Below are 5,368 nucleotides of genomic sequence, written 5' to 3'. Positions count from 1 at the left end.
TAGCAAACATCTACTGAGGCTGAATGCCTCAGAACCCCGGAGTTGCTCTAAGCGGGGAAAAATGGTTTCTTGGCAGACATACTATCTTTGAATAGCAAAGATTAAAATAATTTACCATCCTTCTGCTGCCTCTTATCTCAGTAATTGACCCAGAGGAAAATCTGGTTTTTCCTTGTGCCTAATGACACTCTTGTATGTTTAATCATGCTGAGAGTTGCTGGGACTCACAAGTTAAGGTTTTTACTGTGCATCAATAGAAGAACATTCTCACCCTATTGAGACTCTAGAATTTATTTCAAAGGTGAGTTAGGAACGTGCTATTGAGTGAAAAACGTGAGCTCTCCCCACAGAGATTTTACAGGGTCCTTTTGAAAATTAAATGCGATCCAGTATTTGAAAGCACCTCCCACATAGCAGGCTTGGAAAAAAAGTTGGAGAATTGCAAGACAAACTGACCTCCTTAGAAGCTCCTCCAAGAAATGAAGAGGGTTGTTTTCATATAAATTCTAATAGTTGCTCTTTTATTGAGCACCTACTATGTAACGGTTTTGGGGAGAGACTGCAAGTGTTCATCCACATGGTGTCTAGCTCTCCTTCCTCGGCTCATGGGGAGATTACATTCCCAGTCCACTTGTACTGAGGAAGGGTCATGTGACTACACAGACACTGAAATATGAACAGAAACCATGTTTGTCACCTCCAGGCCAAGGTATTTAAAAGCCACTGTGCCACCTGCATGCTTTCTGTTCCATTCAGCAGCAAACACAAAGATCCCTTGTTGAGGAGTTGGAACCACTTGATGGGAGCAGCCTGGATATCTGGGTCATCTGACAGTGGAGGCCCCTGCCCACCCACATCAGATTTTATGCGTATGAGACATAAACTTTGGTTGTTTTAAGCCATTGTAGGTTTTCAGATTTTGTCTATTGCATCAGCCAGCAGTTACTTTATTTGACTAATGCACAGCTACCATTTTTGTGGCTAGATGTATTTAAATATTTTAATTACAAAGGTCATAGAACATATATTCTTGTTGCAAAAAAATTCTAACATACAGATAAATTACAATTTCCCCTTTTCCTCAAAATTCAGCCCCTTCCTCAGAGGTAACCACAATTAACAATCTGGTGTGTGTCATTTTAAAGCTAATCTGAGGCTTTTTCACAAATAAGTATGCTATAAAAATATATAATTTTTTTTTTTTACTGGGAAACGTTCGCCCTGAGCTAACATCTGTTGCCAATCTTCCTGTTTTTTATTTTTTTATTTTTTACCTCCCCAAAGCCCCAGTACATAGTTGAATATTCTAGTTGTAAGTTCTTCTGGTTCCTCTATGTGAACCACTGACACAGCATGGCTATTGACAGAGGAGTGGTGTGGCTCCAAGGCTAGGAACCATTCGCAGGCCGCCAAAGCAGAGTGCACCAAACTTTAACCACTAGGCCATCAGGGCTGGCTCAAAAAATATATTAATTTTTAACTTACATGATTAGCAATGTACATATTGTTCTACCTCTTGAACTTGTCACTTAATAAAATGAATGCAGGATATTTCCATGAGAGAACATATAGATCCATTAGACTCTTTTAACTACTTTCTAGAATTCTTTTTTGTAAAGCAGGTTTATTGAAATATAATTGATATACAAAAAACTCCACAGATTTAGCATATACAATTTCATGAGTTTGGGCATATGTATACACCTGTGAAATCATCACCCATCATGAAGGTAACAGACATCCCTAACCTCCTAAAGCTTCCTTGTATCCCTTTGGTTTTTTTCTTTCATGGTAAAAATACTTAACATGAGATCTACTCTCTTAAAAAAACTTTAAGTGCATAATACAGTATTGTTAACTATAGGCACTATGCTGTGCAGCAGATCTCTAGAACTAATTTATCTTGCATAGCTGAACCTTTATACCAATTGAACGACTTCCCATTTTCCCCTCCCCCAGTTCCTGGTAACCACAGTTCTGTTCTCTGCTTTTATGAGTTTGATGATTTTAGGTACCACATAGAAATAGAACCATGCAGTATTTGTCCTTCTATGACTGGCTTTGTTCACTTAGCATAATATCCTTCAGGTTTATGCATGTTGTTGCAAATGGCAGGATTTCCTCTTTTAAGGCTGAATAATATTCCACTGTGTGTGTATATCTATATTTATATCTATGCCACATTTTCTTTATCTATTTATCTTTGATGGACATTTGGGTTCTTTCCATAACTTAGCTGTTGTAAACAGTGCTGCAAGGAACATGAGAATGCAGATATTGCTCCTAGATCTTGATTTCCATCCTTTTGAGTATATACCCAGAAATGAGATTGCTAGATCATATGGCAGCTCTATTTTTAATTTTTTAAGGAAACTTCATACCGTTTTCTGTAGTGGCTGTACCATTTTACATTCCCACCAACAGTCTAGAAGAGTTCAGTTTCTCCACGTCCTCGCCAACACTTAATTACCTTTTTTTGTTAAGGTTGGCAGCTGAGCTAACATTTTTTGCCAATCTTCCTTTCTTCTCCTCCTCCTCCTCCTCCTCCTTCTTCTTCTTCCCAAAGCCCCCCAGTACATAGCTGTATATTCTAGTTGTATGTCCTTCTGGTTGTGCTGTGTGGGATGCTGCCTCAGCATGGCTTGATGAGCAGTGCTAGGTCTGCACCCAGGATCTGAACCAGGGAAACCCTGGGCCTCCAAAGCGGAGCGCACAAACTTAACCACTCAGCAACACACTGGCCCCTCTTTTTTTTTTTTAATAATCATCCTAACTGATGTGAGGTGATAGCTCATTGTGGTTTTGATTTTCATTTCTCTGATGATTAGTGATATTGAGCATCTTTTCATGTACCTGTTGGCCATTTGAATGAGAGATCATCAGGGAGAATCAGAAGCAATCAAAGTGTTGTAAGTTTTGATTACACACAAACGTTAATCACATATCATCATGTTCCAATCTGCCCTCCAAAAAGAGGAACAGGTGAGGATTATCCTACCTATGTTTATGTGATAATTAATTGAACCATTCTCTCCTCCTAATGGACATAAAAATCACTTCCCATTTGTTGGTATGATTAACAGGACTGAAATCAACATCTTTGAACATGGAATCTTGGGTAAATATGCATGCTTTCTTATGGGAAAGACATAGCAAAGTGTAAATTTGATTAAAGTGGGCAAAGCGTGAAGACTGAAAATTTTTACAAATATTACTGAAATTCTGTTCCAAAAATGCCATACCAATTCATAGTCTCTCAGATTAATGTATGTGAATGCTTTATATTTTCATAGACACTTTATTTTATCAGTCTTTTAAATTTTGGTCAAATTTTGGGATGAAAGATATTGTCTTATTATTACTTTAATTTTTATTTCCTTTTTTTCCAATGAAGTTGATAATAAAATTAAATTAATCCCTTACCCATATAGAGCTGGATTTCTGCATTAATGTCTTGAGTACTTGGTTTCTTCGAGGCATACTTTACATTCTGAAATATCAGCAACATCTCTCCTTTACTTTGATAAGGGCTTGATCAGGATGACCAGTTGCTGGGCAATGGAGCCAGAAGGACACCCTTAGCTAGTGAAGATCTGAAGGCAGAGCAGTTACCAGAGTCCGTGAGAGAGACCACATGTAAAACCTTGTCCAGAGAGCTGAAGGCAGGCTGGCAGTCAGTGTTCTGGATCTAGAGTTCAGCATAAGGTGGAGAAGGGACCATAAGGAGAGAAGATGGGGAATCTGGGTGAAGGGTCCAAGACAACTTTTGTTTATAGGCTTGGGATCTTCCTGTTTTATGTGGTATCTTGGAGATCTTTCCTTCTCTTTCTATTTGTTTTCATTCTTTTTAAATTTCTTTCATTCTTTCTCAGTTAATTTCTAAATGTTGTCCCTTTTATGAGAAGATTTAAGTAGCTTCAGAAGGTAAGTTTATGAATCAAAACTTGATACACTCATTCCTGTGATCAGATTTAAGAGTAGGAGCTATGTAATTTGGAAAGCAAATTGGGAAATCTTCCATCTCATTTTATGATATGGAGCAAGATACCATGGCATTGAGTAGTTTCACTGGAAATATGAAAGACTTCAGTAGTAAAATTGTTGGTCTCAAGAAATAATGTGAAAAGCGGTCAACTCATGGCTTTCCTAATACTTTGTCAGTCTATAAAATTAAAAGATGCATACGTGGATATGCTTAACTTACCCAAGAATGTAGGAGAAATTGGAACTTAAATTAGATAGCATGTTCATTGGCTCATTTATCCTCTAAACATTAACTGAGCATCTGCTCTTTGGAAGACAGCTTGATTTTCTTGGGGATAGTAGGGATTTTGTGTCTAGGAGCAGTCGGAAGTTATGAGATATCAGGGTAGCTCAGAAGGACACTTAAAAAGGAATGAAGAAGAGGTGGGAACCCACGTGAGAGCAGTTAAATGTAAATGCCCTGTGGCAAATCCATTTGGGCATTTGGGAAACCAGTCTTGCAGTAGGAAGGAAGTTTTTAGCGTAGCTGTACGGTGGGTGAGCTAAGGCTGTGGGAGACTCTCAGAAGGTGTGTCTCAGAGTTGAGAGACCAAAGGCTAGAATGCAAAATGGCTCTTAACAGTTACTCTTGAATCCTAGATACACTAGAGAGAAACTTTCTACTGGGAGAGGCAAGGTAGGTGTCATGAGTACTTGTCCTCATACATCTGATTACAGTTTGCAAAGTAATTGTTTTACATTCTCAACTGCAAACGCCTGCTGTATTCCATCAAGAAGGGAGGATGACTCAGAAGGTGGAAACAGGAGCCCAAAAGATGGAGGTGATAGCCAGAGGAATTATTCTCAGGCTTAGAAATCTCATCAAGGTACTGACACTATTTGCCCATTGAGATTTCAGAACTGCCATTGTCCAGTGACTCTTGTACCTCCTATTTGCTCGTTTCTAAACAGAAATGTCTACAGGTGTTGTTCTATTTCTGTGTCACTATTGTACACTGGATGTGTTGGGACAGATGATTTATCTCTTCATTTCCCAACTGGTATGCTTAAAGAACTTTCCCCCAAGAGCCTCATCACCTGCAGTTGGACCTGATTTGGATGCTGAGACTTGGACTTTGTGCTGATTGTTGTAATGGGACAAGACTTTTTGGGATCCTGGGAGAAGGTGAATGAATTTTGCATAAGGTGGGGATATGAGACATTGGGACCTGGAGGGTGGGCTGTGGCAGATGGAATCTCATGGGCCCCCATGCCCCCCACCTCCTGGTGATCACACCTTTGTGTACCCATAACCTTGAGTGTGCGTAGGGCCTGAGACTTGCTTCTAACCAATATTTCATGACAAAGGTGATAAGATGTCACCCCCATGACTACATTATGTTAT

At 39.2% G+C, this 5,368-nt stretch overlaps 1 non-coding gene across 1 annotated transcript; it reads right to left on the bottom strand.

Annotated features, from left to right (window-relative positions):
* Positions 1-2,888: 2,888 nt before the first annotated feature.
* Positions 2,889-3,004, bottom strand: LOC124246231 (U8 small nucleolar RNA). Its single transcript, XR_006890436.1, has one exon. It is a non-coding gene; the product is annotated as a U8 small nucleolar RNA (small nucleolar RNA).
* Between the last annotated feature and the right edge of the window lie 2,364 nt (positions 3,005-5,368).

The sequence above is a fragment of the Equus quagga genome, chromosome 10 (genome assembly GCF_021613505.1).
Source record: "Equus quagga isolate Etosha38 chromosome 10, UCLA_HA_Equagga_1.0, whole genome shotgun sequence".
NCBI classification, from domain to species: domain Eukaryota; kingdom Metazoa; phylum Chordata; class Mammalia; order Perissodactyla; family Equidae; genus Equus; species Equus quagga.
This window is presented reverse-complemented; position numbering and strand designations above follow the sequence as displayed.